Source organism: Zootoca vivipara, chromosome 5 (genome assembly GCF_965207765.1).
Source record: "Zootoca vivipara chromosome 5, rZooViv2.hap1.1, whole genome shotgun sequence".
Taxonomy (NCBI): Eukaryota; Metazoa; Chordata; class Lepidosauria; order Squamata; family Lacertidae; genus Zootoca; species Zootoca vivipara.
The window spans coordinates 87587710-87611196 of record NC_142588.1 but is presented as its reverse complement, the minus strand read 5'-3'; the positions used below and the strand labels follow the sequence as shown (position 1 = coordinate 87611196).

Sequence of the window (23487 nt, the reverse complement as noted above, 5' to 3'; positions counted from 1 at the left end):
GCTTTTAATTATTTCCAAATTAAACATATGCCACAATGCCATACTTTCTCTCTCTCTCTCTTTTTTAAAAAAGTAGATTTTTTTTTTTAAAAGGGGGGGAATTGGAATTATTTTAAAATTATATATGTTACTTTTTTTAAACCATCTTATGAATTGAAGGAGGACTTTAAAAACTCAAGAAAGAAGCATTTCACCCCCTTTAAGCAGGTCTGGGTTGGATCCTCGAAATGCTCACTGGTGTTGAAAAGGAAACTTTTGCAAGCGCAGTGTGTGGTAGGTACGTCCCTTTTCTATTCTTTGATTTTAATTGCTAGCCTATTTTATCTTGTTAAGTTTGCTAAACTGTATGTGCAAGACACAGAACCCAACACCCAAGAACAAGGTTATTGCTCTACGTAGGACTGGCGCTGTGGCCAACAGGGGGCGCTCAGACATCCAGCTCAGCCCCCGCCTCTCATCTAAGCCCATCACAACCCCGGAAGAAGCGGGTACAAGCTTGCAAGCTTAGCAGGGTCGAGTACAGATCTTTAGTCCTCATGGATAAAAAGAGATTAAAGGCTAACTTCCGTCTCTCTCCCTCCCTCTCTTTCTTTCTCCCCCCCCTTTTTTGGTATCAATTTTAACCAACTACAAAAATGTAGAGCTTTTATCCTTTGATGTCTCTCTAGAAAGAAACTGTTACATCAGCTGAGAAATTACATCGTTTGCAGAGCCAACAAATCTAACATGAAGTGGGGGAAATAATTTAATTAATAAATGATCTTCCTTAGAGGCACTTAAAAAAAAAGAAGCCTGATCTTTGCCTCCCCTTTTTCTTTCCACCCCGCATCCCACGTTACCAGTGCAGTCCTTTCTCGCTGACTGCCGCTGCATCAGATTAAATGTATCAAACAAAAATAAATATCTGCACATTAAACTCTCTTCTCCTCCTGCATTTGTGGGCGATCTTTCTATTAAGGCTTGCATTTATTTTCCGTTTGAATCTATTTTATTTTATTTTATTTTACAGTATTTTTTTAAACTAATAGAGAGTGCCCGAGTGAAAAGCCAAATCATTAGAGGGGAGAGCAAAACAAGCTAAGAATTAAATACTAAGTCACACATTGTAGCTGGACCCATTTATGATGGAAAGCCTAAATAAAATTGCAATAGCCCCCCCTTTCTTTTATTTTTTTTAAAGCCTCTTCACCTGTATTTAAATAGCACGTCTTTAATTACAGCGGTCGGGGATGTATGAGGCTGAAATGAAATTAGCAGTCATTACCAGGCCCTTTAACTCCGTGGTGCTTTTGATCAGCGCTAAATTAGCTTCCCAGTCCTAACAAAGGCTCTATAGCAAGCAGTGGGCTGTAAATAAGACAGCTCGACCTGCCCTCAACACCTTTCCTCTTGTCAATCACAGCTCCGTCATTCAACCCAAGATTAACCTTTATCTATCAAATGCTTTTTAAAAATAATAATGAAAAAGAAATAGAGGGAAAATCCAAAACACCCACAACTTCGTAAAGGGAGCTACCTTCTTTTTAAAATTAAAAGGGGGGGTCTGGATTATAATTAGCCTTTTTTTGCATTGTCAGGCGTTTGGTAAGGCTTTTTGTGAAGGCATTGCAGTGCCAGTGAGGGAGGAGGAAACCCCCCTTCCTTTTTTCAAGGGGGCTGCAAATCGATAACGAAAGTTGGGGGTGGGGAAGAGAGGCAGAGAAACAGCTGACACCCCCCCTCCGTGTGCTTAAACTAAAGCCTGATCTTCATTTTACCATTAGGGGGCGCGAGAGAGCAAGCGCGAGCCTCGGCAGCTGGTACCGTACAACACCTTTGCAGATTTCAGGTAATGCATCTTCCCCGATTTTCCTCTTCCTCCTTTCCCTCCTCTCCTCCCACCCCCGGCTGCTGGCTGCACATCTCCCTTCATTAACCCGTTTCCCGGAAACTCAACGTGCACGGTGTCATAGATTCAGATAGGGCACGGGCAGATCGTCCCCGATAGTTTGGAGTCTTCCTCATTTTTAAAAAAATCAGTTGGACTCAACTACATCTCTTTTTTTCTTGCCAAATGGCGTTTACGGGAAAACGCACACACACACACACACACACACACACACACAACCTTAACGCTGTGTCGGACTTGCCGCTCTAATAGGGGCAAACCTTTTGAAAGAAACCCCCCCCCCACACACAATTAAGCAATACACGGCTCTTTCGCTCTCAAACCCAAACAAGAAGGGGGGGGAGGAGGGAGGAGGGATGGAAAGGGGAGAACAATTATTTTATTTTATTTTGCCTAGCCAGAAACCAAGATTTCCAGAAACTGTACTTTTCAGTCCAAAAACGGGGAGGTGGGGGAGAAGGGGAAGGGAGAGAGAGAGAGAGAGAGAGAGAGAGAGAGAGAGAGAGAGAGAGAGAGAGAGAGAAATAGAAGTATTTGCAAAGTGTAACGCTCTTTTCCTGACGGCTGGAACACAGGAGGTGTGTATATTTTCCAGATCTAATTCCAACCCCCCCTCCCCCGCCCCTCAAGTCTCGGAGATGGCAAGTAAAAGCAGAGACTGGCAGTGCATGTCAAAGTTGGTGCAAGTTACTTACAGATTTCTGCCACTCCACTTTGGGCTCTTGGCTCGGAGGGCGTTTGATTGGCAGAAGGAAGACCAAGTCCGCGGGGGCTCCTCCGTCCCAGCTCGGCCTCCTCGGGGGCTTGGAGCACTTTCCCCCGGACGGCGGCACTTGCAGATGCTCGGATGCTCTTCTCTCGCGCACCCCACCCCTGCCAGCCCCCGCGCTCCAGCCTTTCTCTTCTTCTCCAGCCAGAGTGAATCCAGTTCCGTTTTTCTTCCCCCGGCAACCCGGGTTGCCTACACATCCTTCAAATCCTAGTCCTAGCTTTAAACTGAAGCCCCTGGAACAGGGGGGGGGGAGGGAGAAAGAGAGAGGGAGAGAGAGAGGGAGACAGGGAGAGAGGAAAATCGTTTATGGTATGGCTTAAAAATCCAAATGGCTGATTTTGTGTGTGTCTGTGTGTGTGTTATAAGAATGCACCCACAACAACAAAAAAGTCAATTCTCCGTCTCTTTCTCTCTCTCCTCCTCTCTCTCCCTCAACCCCCCCCCTCCGTCCGCAGAGGAGAATAAGAATAAAGAATAAAAGCTTTATATTTTTGCAGTGGGTATTCAAAGATAATTTGATGCTATTGTTTCTGCTACAGATGGTTCTTTTTAATACAATAACAGTGCGCTTTGTGCATGCCACACACAATACAAATCGAAAAGCGTTTTCCTGAATAACCATTTTGTTCTCATTTGTATAGGGGCAACAAAAGGCGCCGTGAAGTAATGGGGATTCTGTTTATTGAAGCCACAGAATAGGGGCTTGATAAAGATTTAGGTTTGGTTGCCCCCCCCCGCTCCCGCCCAATGGAGGCTCACAAATGGAAAAGGACTTCGCAAGACCTATCCTCTCTCCTATTATTATTATTATTATTACTATTACTATTACTATTAATCTATTTCTTTTTAAAGATGGGGGCTTCTGTCTCCCGCTCGGGTCTTAATCGGCCCTAACATCTGTTTATTTCAATGTGGTGGTGGTAGTAGTTGGGGGTGGTATCCATTGCTTAAAAGAAAAAAGGAGAATTAGAATTACAGAGGAGGGCATGAGAAGGGTATTATTGGATATGCAATACTAAAGTGGACCACACATTTGTACACATTTGTGCGTGCGCGTCTATGTCCCCCCCCCCCCGGGTTTCAACAGATCCTCTCGTCCAAGCTGCGTGACCAAGGAAGAGACGCTTGCCTCTCTCTCCGCTCAGTCCGATCCAGCTCCACAAAAAGTTTTCTTTAGACAATCCCACAAATGACAGTCAATAGAACCTAATGGCGACAGTTTCAAGGACCTCAGTTTAATTGGGCTGTAGATCAAGCTAAAACATTCGCCACTCGAAAAGGCTATCTTCACATCTAATCTTTGCAACGCAGGGCACCTACTCTGAGTATTCAAAGCTTCCCCCCACCCGGCTCGTTCCCTCTCTGGTCCTGCTCAGCCTTCAGTCCCGACGCTGCTGCGAATCAACGCGCTTCCCTTTCTTCTGCACCAACGTCTCGTCTGAAGGGTCCCTCCCACATAAGTTTAACACGCATCTCTGCTCCGTCATGATTACTCATTCTTTTAAGAGCCCCTAACCTCTCCAGAATGGATTCGATTCACAAGAACGTTTACACAGGATAAATTCATCCGTGACACCTCCCCTCAGCACTGCTTGGGTCCCCCCTCCCCCCCTGCGGTGGCGAGGGGCGATTCGGATCCCGGCGATTCCTCCCCAGCCCCCAGCTCACACTGGCAGAGCGAGGAGGCACACGAAAATGACATCTGATTGTAATCAGGGGCATGAAATCCCTAGCAAAGCAGCCTCCAGAGGAAAGAAGGCATTGTTTCCATATATTTCATCTCGAATTGGTGCTAAAAGTTAAACTGGATAATTTTAAGTCACAGCTTTGCCACATGAGCACGACTGGTTTTTTCTTCTCCAGTGGAGACACCCACCCACCCTCGTTCGTTATGTGCCACGAATAAATTAGCAGCGTTAATTGGGGCGACGGGAGATGCCCGGTCTTCGACGGGGAGGGGCCACCCTTCTCGGATTCCTGGGAAAGGAAGCGCAGGAGGCGCAGAAATCCTCCCCACTCCAACGCCTTTAGCAAACCGAGTTGCGGGCGTTTGCTTCGCACCGAGGGAAGAAGGCGTCCATTGGCCGAAGAGGAGCGCTTAGAGACAATGGGAGAGCGGCGGGGAAGTTTGGGTGCAGAGCGTTGTGTTCCTCCACCTTTCTCTAGGAATTGATGCTCCGGTCCGAGCCGCTTCTGTAACCCTGTCCTGACCGTAACCTACCTCCGTGACTTTTTAACCTTGGGAGGGGGGAAGGAGTGCCACTCTTTAGTTTTCCCACATCCCACTCCCCCTCTTCCAGCATATAAAATGTGCTTCCCCCTTGCAGTCTTCACTTTTCCTTTTTAATCCCCCCTCCCATTCTTGGTTTAGAGGCCGCATCTTGGAAAGTCACCTAATAAGGGATTACTGGGGAATCAGAAGTGACACGCGCCAAAGCCAGCCCCTCCCCACACCACTGGGGGGGGGGGACAGGCGCTCGAAGAGCGGCATTTCCCACAGCACGTGGCTCGCCTTTCCCCAATCCTTTCCCCTTCCCTCGGCTTGTTCAGTTCCTGCGAGACCAGGAACCGTGTTCTAGAGGTCGTGGGAAAGGCGTTGGGCGTCTGTGCCTACAGAAATAGAGCCAATCTTTAATAGGGCGTGTATTGTTCCTGGAAACTGGAGCCACGAGTCACATAAGCCAAAGTAATGGGATATGAAGACAATCGTTTTCCTGATCTCAAGCCCCATTACCTGGAATTAAGGTCCGTTGAAATCAACAGAACCATAAGTTGATATTTTCTGAGAGGAGGGGCAAGATACGGTATCTCACTTCTAGCTGAAACAATGAGGCGAAAATCGACCAACTCCACTTTTCTTTCTCTTAGACTCAAACAATACTATTCATAATAACCCACATTTAAGCAGAAAGGGGAAGGGACGCTGCTTCACTTCGGCTTAGCAGATTTGTGGATCGCAGCGTCAGAGCTTCTTTCATTTACGATAGTCCCGCAGATTTCAGTAGGAGTTATTCGGTTTAACGGTTCGTGGCACTTTTCCGAAGAGACTGTGGCAATGCTCCTATATCCTCGCGTCCCATTTTTACGCTTTCCGCCGCCCCCTCACTTTTTTTGCCTTCCCCCTTTCTTCTGAAGATTCATTGCGCTGGCTCTTCCTTTTTGAAAGACCATTTAAGCAGAGAGAATAGCGGGGATTATTACCCACGTCTTTTAAAACGCGCCTAAGGATGAAGTATAAATTAATTATATGACGCACCCCACAACCCTGACCCCATAAGCTTGTTTAACTTGACAGCCAGTCCCTCGACTGTAACCGATCTTGCTTCTCGAGCTGCCACCGTCGCCTCTGCGCGCTCACACGGGGAGTCAATCCGATTGAGCGCAGCGGGATATATCCCAGAGTAAGCAGCGCGCCAGAGGACCGTCCGCGCCGCAAGGACTCAGGCGTCCGGGCTGCAGCCGTAACGCTCTGGACCAAAGGCAGTTGAGCTGAAATGCTCCATTAGCCTGCGCACTTCTCGCTCTGTATAGACGGCGATTCTTATGGGGGTCATGACTTCCAATCCCCATCTCACAGGAGGAGCTCCCAAGGGATTGCCTGGGGTCGTCTCTAGTACACGGAGGAAAGGTGGGTCTGGGCGTCTGAAGGTAACACACACGGCTTTACGCACACGGGCTGTTGGCCTTCACTGGGCCGTGGATCGGGAATATGCCGAGATCCATCCTGCTACCACCACCACCGCCACGATCAATGATCACTAATCCGGTTTAGTTGATACTAACTGATCCCCAAACCCTTGCTTCAGCGATGGAAATGCAGATCCTCTTCCAACAGGATCTGAAAATGGGGTCCCTTAAAGTGGAAGAGCAGAAACAAGGAATTCCGCCAAACAGAAAAGCGCCCAGCAAACTGTGGAGAATCGCGATTGGCCAGGAAATAAAGGAAAGCGCCATCCCGATTCCCTTCTTACCTCAGGAGGATATTTACAGGCGCTCCAGCTCTAATACTGTCGGTAATGTGTAAATACCGGTAACACAGAAATCAAACACAAATAATACATACGTATAAAGGACCTGTTTGAACAACGCTTGCCTAATTCGGCTCAACAATTGTAGATGGGTCTGTCACAGAGTTCTTCTCCGTTGGCGTCTCTCTGTGCCTGTTTAGATGTCTAAAAGTTATAGAAAACGGGTTGCTGATGATATAATCAGAACATAACAGAGAGTGAGAGATGATTATCTTCATAGCTATCACGGCATGTTTTGTGTAAGTGTATGTATGCAGAGCTTTCTCTCAGAAAGGCAGACTGATAATCCTATACCACTATGTCACTTTCAAATAACGCGATCCTCAAACTGGTTCAGGCGAAGCAATACACAGATTAGGAACCAAACTGGCTCCAATGTCTGCTTCTAACAGCCTGATCCACAACTTGGTTCTGGCTCTCCGGATTCAAGCCAGTACAGTTGCATTGCACAAGGCAGAATCATTAACGTAGTCAGGACTTTTCCATTGGAATGTGCATCACAGGCAGAACGCACTTTACCGCCACAGTTTGTTTCGTTTCGTTTATTATTACATCTATATCCTAACTGACCTCCAAAAAGCACAATGTGGCTATACCGTTCTTTTATCCGCTCCCCTTTTTATCCGCTAAGTGCTTCGGCTTAAATGATTTGTGGATCGCGGTGGAACAATCTTAAGAACAGATGGGGTCGGGACGGCGACACTCAACATCGTTCCGCAGTCTATACTCTATAGCCATCTTTTTCAGGCTCCTAAACTAAAAATTGGCTGGTCTAAAGCTTGTGAGTCTTGAAAGTTTCTTTTCCGAATCTCCTTAACCCAACAAGTTCCAAAAAGGCTGCCGCTCTCTCTTTGCCTCTGGGGCACTTCCATCCACAGCCAGGTTCAGAAGATGCACTTAAATTATGCTAAATTTAATGGGAGCCAAAGGCTTAAGTTCAAGGACCGGGGATGACTAATTTTAGTTATTAGGGACGCCTGCGGGTAAAGGAAGAGGCAACTATATCTCTACCCAACTTCCAGAGCTAAAGAAGATAAATGTCCATTCGGAGTTGATATTCTTTTTCTTATAGAGTAATAACGTCTGTATCCTAAAACGAGCTAGTTCTGAGAACAAATTATAAATAAGTGGGCTTATCAGGAGCCATAATTATTTTACTTTATTTTTTAAAATAAATAAATAAATTCCCATCTGTTGAGTGCTGCGAATTTTCCTTCACCTCCGCCTGAACGTCTCCTGAAAGATATTAATTATATTTCTAGACCGGATATGTTTGTCCTGAATTAACCCAACACAAATAACGTTTTGGATCTTAAAAAGAATGTCCTGACACAATGCATTCATATAGACAGACTTCCAAGGAGAAATGAAGTTTCACAGGAAATTAAGTTTCATTAACATATTTCACCTGGAGGTGAAGTCCCATTTAAATCGACTCACTTCCCCGTAAATGGGTGTCTGTGCTGCGTACAAATTTAAGTTGAACTCGCTTCTAGTCACCGACACGTATAAACTCATTCATCTAGCAACACGACGGAATAATTCGGATTGGTGTAGCTTTAAATCTCATTGAAGTCAATCGGACCACAGCTCAGTCTGTGGCCGAGTAAAGGGAAAGTACTTCGATTACACGAAGGTTTCACGTTATACCTTTTTATCACGTCAATGCACTGACCACACACTAAAGACCACTTACTCTGGAGGAAGCCCATTGACATTAAAATTATTTCGTATTTCGGAGTAAAGATATTGTGGCTCACAGCAATTGGATCTGAAATGTACCAATAGGGTTATGGATCGGGTTATCTGCACAGTTTTAATGCGTGGCTTCAGTATAATTGGGCTGAGAACTTGATAACCATGTTTATGGAAGAGAGCAGCAATTTTGGCATCCTATATAACACCCTTGCCATCGCATCCGGCAATGATTGAGCTCAGTTGTAGCCGCAAGACCGGTTACCCGCCAAACGGCAGGATCGGACTCCGGAGATAAACGCAACAGCCAGATTCTAGACACAGCAGAATTAGAAGTCAATTGCCATGGCGATCAATTGGTCTGACTTCCAAGTAAACGTCTTTGGGGTGAGGAGGCAAAACCTGTGCTCATCATTTCTCTACACCCGGAGCAGCAACTGCTCCCGATTTCTCCAGCAAACGTCTACGCAGGAGCTGCGCTGTCTATGGAAGTTGCCCTACGCTCAGCAAGAGGAATTAACTTTCACTGCGCCACTTGAAACGGATAAGCCGGTGTGTGCGTGTGCCCCAGGATGGGTCGCAGTCCTCCTCTGAAAGCCCTCCGCTCTAAAGCATTTCAAGACTCACAGGCACCAACTACCAAAGTGTTGCGAAGGTTCGGGAACTGACAACTGGCAATTGGAAACTTGCATAAAGCGACAGAATAAAGGTTCATCGGGAAGTTCTCTTGCTCAAGCTCTGCTTAAAGCGAGCTGGGCTTGCGCAGGAAGAACGCACCAGGTCCTTTCCGGATATTATTTTTAATTCCGAGTTCTCACATATCTAGGTTAGAACAGCCGTGTGCAGAAAGTCTGCGCCTCGCAGCTTCCACCTACAGCCTACAGCCACATTATCCAGACAAGACAAACCTTGCCTCCTCGCAGAGATGCGGCTTCTTGAGCTTTCCACTCTAGCGGAAGCTTTGCTTAGCCGAGAGTCCCGAGCTCTACGCGCCGGGAGTCAGGAAATATGTCACCAGGCGTTTCCACACTTGCTACTCAAAACAATTATTAATCATTTTGCGTTACCGTATTTCAAATCTAAAATCTGCAACTGCTATAAAGTGTAATGGATGTCCTTTCTAATCTGCATTAGCAGCAATTTAGGTGCTTTCAAACCAGGCTTAAACTGGTTTGTGTTTTAAAACTTTACATTGCCTAGAAGGAACACTTGATTTCTCAACCCACATGAACGGCATTCCCATGTTTTGGCACCTGAGGCTTAAGTGATCTTCTAGCTAGCCCCTATTCATGTATTTATGCCAAGCTCTAATCACTGTTAATGTAGAAGAGAACGTGGAAGAGAGACATTTGTAATGCTAATGAGCATTCTGGCCAATGCTGGCTTTACATATACTCTAGCCAATGCCTAAGAAACTGAGCTGCGAAGAACAACAACAACAGCAACAACAAAAACCCACGTTTTAACCTCTCCATGAACTCAATAGCTCCTTTGGCAAGATCAGGCCAGCTCTGCACCCACCCTACTGGGATAACAACAGAAATCGTTTTCCTTATAAGGTTAATATATATGAATACCTCTGAAAACTCTCTAAAGTGTTACATAAATAACAAAGACATTTGTAATGCTGGTTGAATTAACAGTCATTCTAAGCCATACAGGTGAAATTACCCACGTGAAATCACAAACTGCACAAGGGGCTCAGATGTGCTTTTTGACTGTTGAGCGACATCCTGCACAGCAGCCACTGCTCAGCTGAACATCCACGAATATGTTTCCCTTCCTTGATACACTTTTACAATTCACAATCAAAGGATTTATGGAATGGTCAAATATGGGTTTTCTTTTTGTAAAAGATTTCCAGAATAGTATATATGAAACCAAGGAATAGTACTACTTATTCTGAATTAATCAATCTAGATCTTAAGAATTCCTTAGCATCCTATCTTAAGGCATAAGGACCATTTGCTATTACAGTATCTCTCTCTCTCTCTCTCTCTCTCTCTCTCTCTCTCTCTCTCTCTCTCTCTCTCTCTCTCTGTGTGTGTGTGTGTGTGTGTGTGTGTGTGTGAACATTTCACAAAATAACCTTCCCCAAAGCATAGATTTTGACAAGTTTATACAGATGGATAGAAAGATGATGCTTAAAATATCACTAATGAATAAACTCATGATGAGTAGTTTTGGTAGTACAGTTCTTACATTTCTTCCTGAAATTCTTCCTTTAAAAATATTGTCTGTATTTCACATCCATTATCTCTTCAATAGAGAAAGGGTTAGCATTAAAACCTCTCCCCATTAAACATTTCCCTCATAACAAGGCTGGAATTTGGTTTTAGTCTGCTTGCTGCCACTGCTATTGCCTCACACCATAGCCAGTGGAGGTTGAAAGAAACCTTTCAGAATTAAGATGGCTGGCAATTGAAGTGCATTACATATATTATAATGTGAAAAGTATTGTGTATCTTTCCACCATTAAAGGAGACTCAGAGGTTTTAAAGTTTTCAAATTAAAGTGCAGCTTATCACAGGGAAAATGTTTCTGCTGAATTCCCTCCCGACACACACCTGGTGGGTCAGTCACACACCCCTAATATTTCCTACAACTTCCATAAGTTGCTTCCCCCTCCCCCTCCCAATTTTCTCTGTCTTTTACAGGTAGATAAGACAAACTGACCCACCACTGAATTATTGTTCAGCATCCAAACCAAGGGAAAATGGTTAAATGGCAAGTCCGTGCAAGAAGGCCACTAGATCTGCTCACTTTTTCCAAACATAACATACTACCTATAAATCACAAATTAACTTTTCCTCTATAATATGCTGGGGAAATTGTTCAGACAATTAAATGTGATCGAAAGCACCTTCAAACGACCAAAACATTTAAGGAACAGATTTGTCTTTGTCCCAGTTGCAATTCATGGCCCCAAAAGAGGGATGTTTACAAGCTCTGATTGCTAGGCCAATACTGATATCTGAGAACTGTCTCATTCATAATACAGGGAGAAAATAACTCTCATTATTTGCTACAGAATTCCTTGTCACCAGTTGCTATAGTGCCATGTAAGCTATGTAACCACTTGCTATAGTTCAGGATTTCCCCCAGAATGTGAGAGTATGGGATTTAGAATCCTGCAATGTATTTTAACTCTTTCAGCACCTCTCCTCCAAGAAAATGTGTCCAATTGAAAACTGAGCTAATTTACGATGTAGTCTTCACCCAATTTACCAGCGAACTTCTGCACAAATCCTATTAAAGTGAATGGGACTTGCATTAGGACCAGGCTATGAGTGCTGCTGTCTTCACTGAGATTAAAACCACCTGAGATTCAACAACTTTGCCTTTGTCTTCACCCAAAAGGAAAGTTATGTCCAACTTCGTGATAACAGAATAAATGAAGTAAGGAGGGAGCTGCAGACCAAGATAGGAAAAGAGGTGGTAACGGAACACTTAGCTACTTTAAATTAATTCAAATTGTTGTTGTTGTTGTTGTTGTTATTATTATTATTAAAAAGCCATGCTGTGTCTTAGTATCACATCATCTTTTCTAAGTGCCCACAGACCAACTGTTGAATTAGCTGTTCCAGGACTTTTCCTGGGATCGATGTGAAGCTCACCAGTCAGTGGTTACCTGGGTCTTCTTTTTTCCTCTTTTTGAAGATGGGAATAACATTTGCCCGCCTCCAATCTATAGGGACCTCACTTGTTCTCCAAGAATTCTCACAAGATTCTAGACAGAATTCTCAAAGATTATAGACAGAAGCTCTGAGAAATAAATAAATAAATAAATAAATAAATATTTATACTCCACCCATTTGGCTAGGTTTCCCCATCCACTCTGGGCAACTTCCAACAAAATATTAAAAATACAATAAAACATCAGTCATTAAAAACTTCCCTAAACAGGGCTGCCTTCAGATGTCTTCTAAAAGTCAGGTAGTTATTTATTTCCTTGACATCTGATGGGAGGGTGTTCCACAGGGAACAAGTCATGTCAGACAAATCTCAGTTCTTTCTTTATGGAGTTACAAGCATGGTGGATCAGGGGAATGGTGTGGACATAGTGTATCTTGATTTAGTAAGGCTCTTGACAAAGCCCCCCCATAATATTCTTGTGAGGAAGCTGGTAAAATGTGGGTTGAACGAGGTAACTGGTAGACATGGGCATAGCCAGGATTTATTGGGGGGGGGCAGCCTTATCAGGGGAGGCAGAACCGAGTTATCTGCGATGCAATTGGTCTGTTAGTTATTTTTATTCATTTACTTGATTGCAGGGGCAGCTGCCCTATGAAAGATGGGAAAAGGTTGTTTCCTCCTACTCTGGGTGGCAGGGCTCAAACCAATGGCTTCAAGTTATAAGAAAGGAGATTCCGACTAAACACCAGGAAGAACCTTCTGACAGTGAGAGCTGTTAGACAGTGGAACTGTCTCGTTCAGCAGGTGAAGGACTCTTCATCATTGGATGTTTTAAAGCAGAGGTTGAGTGGCCTTCTGCCATGGCTGCTTTAGCTGAGATTCCTGCATTGCAGGGGGTTGGACTACATGACCCTTGAGGTTACTTTCAACTCTACAATTCTATGAAATGGGAAGCAAATCAGAGTAACATCAACTTTCAGTGTTGCAAGATACATTTGGGATAGTTTTGGCAAACAAATATAGATACAGTGGTCCCTCAGAACTCAAATGGCTCCGTTCTTGAACGTTTCGGCTCCCAAATGCCGAGAATCCAGAAGTAAGTGCTCTGGTTTTTAAAAATGTTTCTTGGAACACAAAGTCCGACACAGCTTCTGCTGTGCAAAAATCTAGCTGTTGCCCAATTGGAAGCCAGGCCTCGGAACTCGAATGTTTCAGAAATTGAACGGTCTTCCGGAACTGATTCGTGTTCCGAGGTACCACTGTAATACAGAAAGAGACTTCTGCATGCCTCAGTCTACCATTTGCTGGGGTACATTGTGTTCATGTCCTGCTGGAGAACTCCCCATATGCATCTGGCTGGCCACCATGGGAATGGAATGCTAGACTAAATAAGACTTCGGTCTGATTCATGGGAGCTCCTCAAATAATAAACAAACAAAAATCAAACATACAAATAGTAAACTTATTTTCAAATGTGGATCGCTATGGAAGTATCAGCAGGCCTGGGGAAATCCAAGGTTTGCAGAAGTATATAGAAGTATTTAAATAAATAAAAACCCTAAAGGGGTGTGTGGAATCTCAAAATAGCCAAATAAGGACAGAGCATGTTCGGTGGGAATATGATGCTATGTAGGGAAGTAGTAAACTGGGTGAGCAGGAATCAAATGACACATCAAAGAAAAGGGCATGGCTGGAATCCTAAACTGGAGCACTTTAAACTGTAACATTTTTCTGAAAGTGCCACATGCAATAAGAAAAGTCAACAATCTAAAACAGTTCTTCATGGGAGGTTGGGGCCCTGATTGACTCCAGCTACAAAAGTTGAGGTTGCTGAACAGACTCTTGGGTTGGGGCATTGTTAGGGGTTTTTGCTGCGTGGGAGGTTGTTGCTGTTATTGATATTATTATTTGTATATTTATTTTATTTTTAAATAATTTTTATTGATTTTAGTATAAACAAAACAAAACAAAACACAAAATATATATTCCGTCCTTCTGCCCTCCCTCCCCCCACAAGTCCACTTCTGCCACCAGTGAGACCCGTAGGCGTTGAGAGTCAAAGGCGGTCCATTTTAAAGCTGAGTTTGTCCTCCCCCCCTCCTCCTCCTCCCCCTATCCCCCCCAGTGTATATTTATTTTAGATCTTATGGTAATTTATGTGGAAATTGTTTAATTTGGTTCTGTACTTTTTGGGGTTTTATTTATTGTTTATGACTACTATTGTTACATTATATAATTTTTTTTCATGTTGAACAGATTTTCCTTGATGCAATGACTGACTGAGTTCTGTGTCAGTGCCGCTGACTTCACTGTGTGTGCCCTTTAAGTATACACAAGTTGAGCATTCCCACAACACTGAAGAGAAGAGGACATTCCTTGCTCAGTGCATCTGCTGAAGCCCTGCAGTATTTCGATTTGTGACCTTGAAATCAATGGAACTTATTTTCAAGTAGCACACATGGAGTTGTATCCAACTTTAGTCCTACTCAGAGTAGACCCATTAAAATTAATGGAGATGGCTAAATTAGGTCCATTATTTTCAATGGGTCTACTTTGATGAGTATAACTCCCATACAGCCTATGTTTGGGATTGCTAGTCCTGGAAAATGCTGATGAAATCAGTTAGGTACAGAAGGTTAAAATTAAATGGGACAACAGTTTGAAGCTTTCTACCTTTTCTCCATTGATGCTGATGGAATAACTCCAGAGAAAGCAGCCTTTTATTTACACTGAAAGACAGGACCCATCCCAGCCCCAAAGCATTTTGCTGCCTTGAAGAGGGATCATCCAGGATCCCACTGCAGCAGATGCTGCTGGGATACTCCTCTCAGATCACCCATCACTCCACATCGGCTTCCCTTAAAAGGGGGGGAGAGCCCCAATGCACAGTCCAACAATGGCTGCGTTCCTTTATCTCAGGTCGGGGACAGAGGGTGGCGCTAGGGAGGGAGTTGTCGCCGCGGCACTCCTTGGTGTGTGGAGACCCGCAAGGCGCAATCCTTTCCCCGATGCTTATTAATATCTTTATGCGCCCCCTTGCCCAGATTGTCCGGAGTTTGGGGTTGTGTTGTCATCAATATGCTGATGATGCCCAGATCTATCTGTTGATGGATGGCCGCCCTGCCTCGACCCCGGACACACTGACCAGGTGCTTGGAAGCTGTGGCTGGATGGCTATGTGGGAGCCGACTGAAGCTAAATCCTTCGAAGACAGAGGTCCTCTGGCTGGGTCGGGACGACTTGGGGCTGGGGGGCCAACTCCCTTCTCTTGCAGGGGCTCAATTAGTGCCAGCACCTTCTGTCAAGAGTTTGGGTGTAACCTTCGACGCCTCCCTTTCCATGGAGGCGCAGGTTGCATCCACAGCAAAGGTGGCATTTTTCCATCTCCGCTGTATCAAGCAGTTGGTCCCTTACCTCTCTCGCCCTGATCTGGCCACAGTGATCCATGCGAAGGTCACCTCTAGGCTTGATTATTGTAACTCGCTCTACGCGGGTCTGCCCTTGAAGCTGACCCAGAAACTCCAGCGGGTGCAGAATGCCACGGTGAGGCTCCTAACGGGGTCCCGGCCATGGGATCACATTCATCCAGTGCTTTACCAGCTGCACTGGCTCCCGGTGGAGTACAGGATCAGGTTTAAGGTGCAGGGCCCTGCGGGATTTGTCATCTTTCTGCAGGGCCTGCAAGACAGAGCTGTTCCGCCTGGCCTTTGGGTTGGACTAAGTCTGACCCATGTGTTTTTGCTCCCTCATGGCTTGAATTTGACTACTCAAAATGAGGCTGCATTTTAAATTTTAATACTGTATTTTAATCTGTATTTTAATTAATTGCTTTTTATGTTTTATTGTAATTTTATTGGTGTGAGCAGCCCTGAGCCCGGTTCTGACTGGGGAGGGCGGGGTATAAATAAAAATTTATTATTATTATTATTATTAACATTGCTATTTGAAGTGATCTATTGGATTGTTTGTGGGCCAGTGCGGTAAAAATAAATCTATCCTAAATTATTATTTTTATTTACCAAGAGTTATGAGGGAGAGAATGAGTGTGGAGAGTGAATGAGAGAGAGATTGTGTGTGTCTTCCACTCCTCCAATTAGCAAGGAAAGAGCAGCCCTCAATTGGAAATTCCTCTGGGCTAAATAAAGGAGTTCCACCTGGCCCTTGCTTCCCTTTGTGTATTCAACATGATTAAGCCATAACAGGAATGTGGAGAGGGCTATTGCCAGACCTGCGCTCATCTTTGTGGTTTCATAAGAGTCTCCTACCCCCACCTCCTTTCCAACTTCATTGCTGTTGTCCATATTGATTATTTATTCTAAAGGAAGCCTTGGTCACTCACACAGAGATCCAGGATATCCCAACTTTAATGGGATATTTGCTGAATTCAGATGCATTTCTTTTAAAAAAATCTGTCACTTTTCTATCCTAGAAAGAGTCCTCAAGACACCTCATGCATACCCTTTAATCCACATTTGCTTTGTTTTTAAAAATCTAACACACAATTAAGCCTAACTAAAACTATAAAAGAGGACAGAAACAGCAGCAATATATTATTTGGGCAGATCTCTGAAAATGTCCATAACATAAGAACTAAAAGACCAAGGAAAAGCTTGTCTATTGAATTTCCTTCAGTGGGGAGTATGACTGGGAAAGCAACACTAGAGAAAAGGTGGTGCCCCTGTAACTATCAGCCTGATTTTAGAAAGCTAAGCAGAGCCAGCCCAAGACATTTTGCTGTCTCAGGAAAAGGACAAGATGGTTCTCCCTCATGTACAGAAGCTGACTGGACTGGCAACTGAATCTTATTTTAACACTGGCAATGGAATAGCATCCCCCATGCACCTAACAGCAGCAGGCTAGTTTTGTGGGGTGCATGACAGACTTTGACATACACCACTGATCTCCAGCAGAGGGGAATGACCAGGGAGCTCTGGAAGAATGACCAGGGTACCTCCAATATCTGCTGCCTGAAACAATTGGCTCACTTTACTTAATGGTGCATTCAGCTCTCTAGCCAACACATGCTACAGTCTTAGGAACTTTCAGCATACTATTGTGCCCTGCTTTGGAAATAATTTATCCAAGCTTGGATCAAGTTCAGTCACAGTCTTCCCTAGGTCCACCGTTCTTCAAGTGTGAGATGGGATTCATATATCTATGGAACACTTTTCTCTTTTTTTGTCTGATCCACATGTTGCAATGGGATCAGAGTACTGGGTAAGTGGTACACTGGATGACTATATTTAAGTTTAATCAGGCAAATAAGCAGAGACTATGATTGGACAGGACACAGTAGAGCTGGATGGGAAAATTAATGTCCTACACTCCCTCCCAAAGGAGAAGCTTTGCAGCCAGAGGGTGTTCCTGGACCTAGCTTCGCTCCTGGAGTCCCAGGTTTAGAGTGACTTTTTCCAGCTTTGATTGATTCACAAAGGTACAGTGTATATATGGGGGTTATCTTGAAGATAGTCTAGAAACCACTGCCTCAGATCTGAAGAGCGTAATATACTGTGATCATATTACGCCTACTTTGAAGACACTGTCTTATTTACACTTACTTGGTAAGTGTACTGGACTCAATCCACTGGACTCAATTACTTTGAAGAAATTATTAACAGTTGCAATGAAATTCAGCTTTTTTTCTGAATCCAACTGAAGTAGCTTTGGCTGAACTTTAAAATCCTAAAATACCAAGTCCTGAGATAACCAAGAACCAGATTTTGGTTCTTGATCTCAAAACATTCTGCTTCTCCTATGATCCAACTCCTATGATCCAACCTGATCTAGATCTTGCCCTTTTCAGATGTTAGGTTAATTTCCACTATAAGCACTGCAATTGTGGTCCTGGAATGCCTTTTTTCCCAAGGGTCCATTTGTCTTCTTACGTTGCTGTATCGTGAGAGGCAAGTGGAAGACATTTTTAGTTTGCCACATGGTTGGGTTTAGGTTTGTACATTAGTTTTAACTGTTTGGGTTTTATGAAGTTTTATTATTCGATACTTTAAAAAAACAACAATTTTCAGAACTACCTAACCCCCCACCTGAAAAACAATAAATAAGTACTGCAAATAAAAGAGCCCCGGTAATTGCTAAGGGCAGACTCAATGTTCTTCTCTGTCACTCTTGTGCCTTTCTTTCAGGCTGGGAAGGGAAGTTGGCATGGCTTTCCACAGATACTATTGGTTGTGACAGAAATGCTAACAGAAATACACACTTTCCCGGGAATAAGTCTCAATGGGGCTCAATGGTCAACAGTCATGATGATTTTAATATCTCCTTGGGATTTTTAAATTGATTAAATATGGCAGAGATGAAATTTAGTAAAAATATTCCCTGCCACGTAATAACTACCGGTAGCAACTTTCAGGATTCCTGATGTGTTGAGTCAATCCAGTTGCAATTACTAGGAACCCTAATAAATAAGGAGTACATTGGCATTCCACACAAAGTTGTAGGTCAGATGCATATTCCTGTTTAAAAGGAATAGACCAAACAGGAAGGGAATACTAGTATTGTATATAAAGGATGTGTACACTTGTAATTTCAGAGCCTTTGTCTATTATCTTTGAGAATTATTGGAGAACAGGTGAGGTCCCAACAGACTGGAGGCGAGCAAATGTTATTCCCATCTTCAAAAAGGGGGGAAGGGAAGACCCAGGTAGCTACTGACAGGTGAGTGTGACATCAATACCAGGAAAGGTCCTAAAACAGATAATTCAACAGTCAGTCTGTGAGCATTTAGAAAAGGATGCTGTGATACTAAGATCCAGCATGGGTTTCTCAAAAATAAGTCATGCCAGACCAATCTGATTCCTTCCTTCCTTCCTTCCTTCCTTCCTTCCTTCCTTCCTTCCTTCCTTCCTTCCTTCCTTCCTTCCTTCCTTCCTTCCTTCTTTCTATTACAAACTTGGTGGATCAGGGAAATGCTGTGGACATAGTGTATCTTGATTTCAGTAAGGCTTTTTGACAAAGTCCCCCATGATATTGACAAAGTCCCCCATGTGAAGAATCTGGTAAAATGTGGGTTGAATGATGTAACTATTAGGTGGATTGTAGCTGGTTGACTGACTGAACCCCAAAAGTACTCATTAATGGTTCCTCGTCATCCTGGAAAAAAGTGACAAATGAGGTGCCACAGGGTTCTGCCTTTATAAATGACTTGGATGAAGGAATTGAGGGGATGCTCATCAAATCTGCAGATGACACAAAACTGGGAAGGGTAGCTAATGCCACAGAAGACAGAATCAGAATTCAAAATGACCTTAACAGATTGGAGAACTGTGCAAAAGCTAACAAAATGAATTTCAATAGGGACAAATGTAAGGTTCTGCACTTAGGCAGGAAGAACCAGATGCACAAATATATGATGGGGGACACCTGGCTTACTAGCAGTACATGTGAAAAAAAATATAGGGGTCTTGGTGGACCACAAGCTTAATATGAGTTAACAGTGTGATGCAGCAGCAAATAATGGTCAAGAGAAGTATAGTGTCCAGATCAAGGGAAGTCATAATACCACTCTATTCTGCCTTGGTCAGAGCACACTTGGAATACTATGTCTAGTTCTGGGTACCACAATTTAAGAAGGATGTTAACAAGCGGCAACGCATGCAGAGGAAGGCAACCAAGATGATCAAGGGTTTGGAAACTAAGCCTTATGAGGATCGCTTTAAAGAGCTGGGTATGTTTAGCCTGGAAAAGAGGAGACTGAGAGGAGATATGATAGCCATCTTCAAATATCTTGAGGGCTGTCACATGGTGGAGGAAGCATGCTTGTTTTCTCCTGCTCTGGAGGGTAGGACTTGAACCCATGGCTTCAAGTTGCAAGAAAGGAGATTTGACTAAACATTCAGAAAAACTTTCTGACAGCAAGAGCTGTTCAGCAGTGGAACAGACTCGGATGAGAGGTGGTGGACTCTCCTTCCTTGGAGGCTTTTAAACAGAGATTAGATGGCCATCTGTCATGGATGCTTTAGCTGAGATTCATGCATTGCAGGAGGTTGGACTAGATGACCCTCGGTGTCCCTTCCAACTCTACAATTCTATGACTCTATGATAACAAAAGTGGGAGTAGGAATCAGGAGGCTTCACTAAAAGCCAAAGGGATGGGTTATCTCCAAGAGTGGGATTTCAAATTTCACAATGAAATTTCACAATGAAAGATATTTCAGAAGTTTTAAAATATGATATTTAGTTCTCCCTGACTCCAAAGAACCCCATGGCCCACATACACTGATTGCTTGCATTTCAAGTAGTGTAACATCAACCCAATCAAAGTTCTGCACTCCCATTGCCCCATAAAAATATAATTGCATTGCATTTATCACATTGTGTTAAAGATGGACATTACTGCTAGCCCAGGGAAACAATCAATACACACTTCAGAGATGCCACAAAAAAGGAGGAGTTCACGGGGAAGGGTGAATGGGGAGCCTCCTGGGCAGAGGATTCTGAACCCTCAGTCACATTGGTCTTGCTGTTAATATGGCCTTGACTGTGCCTTCCAGCAACCAACCCTCCACTCTCATTCAGTCTTTAAAACACCCTTAAGGAGTAAGCTAGGCATTAAAAACAGTCCTGTTTGTTCAGTCAAAAAAGAGCCAGAGAGCAATTCTATCCGCTGATCTCATTAAACCTATGCCAAGCAAGCGCTTTCCAACCTCTGCCCCACAAGTGTATTGGCTTGGCTCAGCATGAACTGATGTTCCATCAGCTAAGGGCCAAACTGGGGAGGTCTATGGTTACACCTAAGTTTTGTAGCTTGCATTAAGGCTGCAGCAGTCATACTGAAGGAGGAAATAGCTATGCAAAAGCAAATTACCAGGGTCCATGAACCCCAATTACCTCATTATGTCCGACAAAACTCTACTATTGCTTGTCTGATATCTTCCAAATTGTCCTTTTTTGTAAAGAAAATCTGGTGGGCTATTACATCACATGCTTCGCTCAAATTATGAGTATCAGCAAAGCCCTTCATATAGTCACAGGGACACATCTGAATACGTGTACACACACACACACACACAGTACACAACATGTACACAGATTGGAATTGTTAATAAAAACATTGTTATATTAATAGACCATGTAGAGAGTTTAATTTGTATCTCTATTAAATTAAACATACGGTGAACAGGGTATAATAGATTTTCTATCATTCAGCTGCCAATGTGGCAACAGAAACCAGTTACTCTTTTCAGTGGTTTGTTTATTGGCTTATTTGAATTAAAATAAAGCTTTGCTTCTGCTGACTGCACATCATTATCTATGAGACCATAATCCTGCTAGCAAATCCTATATCTTCCAGAACTGGCTCTTTTGTTTGGGATTACTGAGAGCTTAGCCTATAACAAAGAGGAATAAGGCATTCCTCTCATCCTCGTAATTAAGTGTGGGGAGTAATTTAGAAACAAACCCAGCAAAGATGTACATTTTGGAGCCGTGTTTCTTAACAGAACCAAGTAACAGGAAAGGCCAAATGCTGATTATGTTGAACATAATGTTTAAGCCATTAAAACTTCTGTATGATGGGGATCCTGCTTCTTCTTTTGCATTTGCTTCGCTCCTTTTCTTAAAAAAACCCATACCTCTCAGGAAGGTATTATGTTTCTCTGCATGACAGATGTGTGCCCCCCCTTTTTATTTGAAAGGTACATTATAAAACTTGGGTGGACTTTAATTTATACTCCCTTTCTCTTTAAAAACCATTGTCAGTGCACAAATTAACAATTTAATGTATACGGCAGGACATATGTTTTAATGTGTCAAATCATATTGTGACTATCTCCAAAGCAAGCACACATTTCAAAGCACTTGCCCAAAGTCTGCTGGGTTAAAACAATGTCCATAATATATTTAGTCATCAACAATTTCTATCCATTCAGCAAATTCCCAGCAGGAAGATAGCAGAGTACATTTTGTGGTAGATCATCAGCAATACTCTGGGGTTACTGCTGGGGATATATCCATCTAGCCTAACCCTGTCTTTGTATGTTTTCTTGTAGTTTTTCACCACTATGTTTTGCAAATAAAAACAGTTTTGATAGTGGAAATATAAAACGTCATTATTTTGTGTAACCCAAATAAATAAAAAAGCTTTTTAAAATATAAGTCTCCAACTGCCATTAGCACAAATGGAAATTCTGAGGAAGAATCTGAAATGAAACCAGGTCCCAGTGAATTTAAAACAACTCCACTCCTCAGATTAAAAATGGTTCAGGCCTAGTGGATTTAAGGGAACACTTTTGCCCTGATGACCACTACCCCATCCTAAATTCTGATGATGGCGCTCTTCCTTTTCTTCTTTCTGCATGGGACATTAGATCTGTGGGAAGCAGAATACCTCATTCCCAATGGCTGCCCTGAAGCACTGGAACATCAACCCAAAACAGACACATTTAGCACCCTCCTGACAAATTGCTAAGAGGGCTGTATAAACTTCTTTTTTCTGCCAAGCATCATCCTAAAATGTTGCTGAGGGTTTTTTTTTTTTTTTTGCTATTTGGATTAATTGTAGTTTCTTTGGAATTTTATTACATTAATATTGTTTTTATTTATTGCTTGTTTTTTAAAAAGATAAACTAACTTGAGGGTTTAAGAAAGCCCCAAAAGTATATACATCTTAAGAAGAAGAAGAAAGAGAGAGAGGCAGAGAGGGAGAGAGATTTAGGCAAAGTGACAGTTCAGAACATCTGTTAGCCTTCTGTCTGTGTATCAGCTCGGTGTCATGGAGTGCGCAGCTGTGGGCATTTTCAGCTTCTTTTTTACTCACATCTGTCACAGTAGTACAGTAATATAGGTAATTAGCAACACCTCGTATAAACCATTTGCTATTTTAATGTTCTGAATAAGTAAAACGAGCATTAGAGCCCTTAAAAGGAAAGGGGGGGCAAAGAAAAGGAGAATACACTGTGGAATGTTTTGGTCTTTTAAAAACGCTAGCTGATAGTTCTGAGTTTTATATATTAAAAAAGTGTTTCTACAAATTATGATCTGATAAGCTTAGCATGAAAAAAATAGCAGCAGAGGGCAAATGTAAAATGTTCTTATGCTCTAACAACTGATTTGCCATAAGTAAAGACAAAACTAGGAAGGAACTTGACACCTCGAGTTTGCCCTGCGGGAAAGCAGTGGCTAAATTGTATATTTCTCCCTTATTAGAAAACCAAGAGATCTTCAATACCAGGCAATCTTACTGTCATTTGGTCCTCTCTTTGCTCAACCTCTGCAGCCTGGAGAGAAAAGGATCACCTTGCAACAGTGGCTGCAGTCTTTTTCCCTAACGGGCAGTGAGGGGGAAAAAACTTAAGTGGGGTAATTACCAGTAGGACATTTCTGAACCAAAGCCAACACTGCTGAAACCTCTGAACAGGTGAAGAAAGAAGGGAGAGGAGAGAACATTCAAACAGACTTTCAAGCCACCTTTTCAGGCCATTTAGCTATCTCAAAAGAGAGTGGCCACAAGTACAT

The 23487-nt window shown here is 43.2% G+C and overlaps 1 long non-coding RNA gene across 1 annotated transcript in view; it reads right to left on the bottom strand.

Moving 5' to 3' along the window:
* The window catches only part of LOC148685767 (uncharacterized), a 112535-nt gene extending 109642 nt beyond the window's left edge, over nt 1–2893 (bottom strand). The window contains exon 1 of the long non-coding RNA XR_015949905.1: nt 2584–2893. This is a non-coding gene — a long non-coding RNA (uncharacterized LOC148685767). The remainder of the gene's footprint in view (nt 1–2583) is intronic.
* Nucleotides 2894–23487: the final 20594 nt, after the last annotated feature.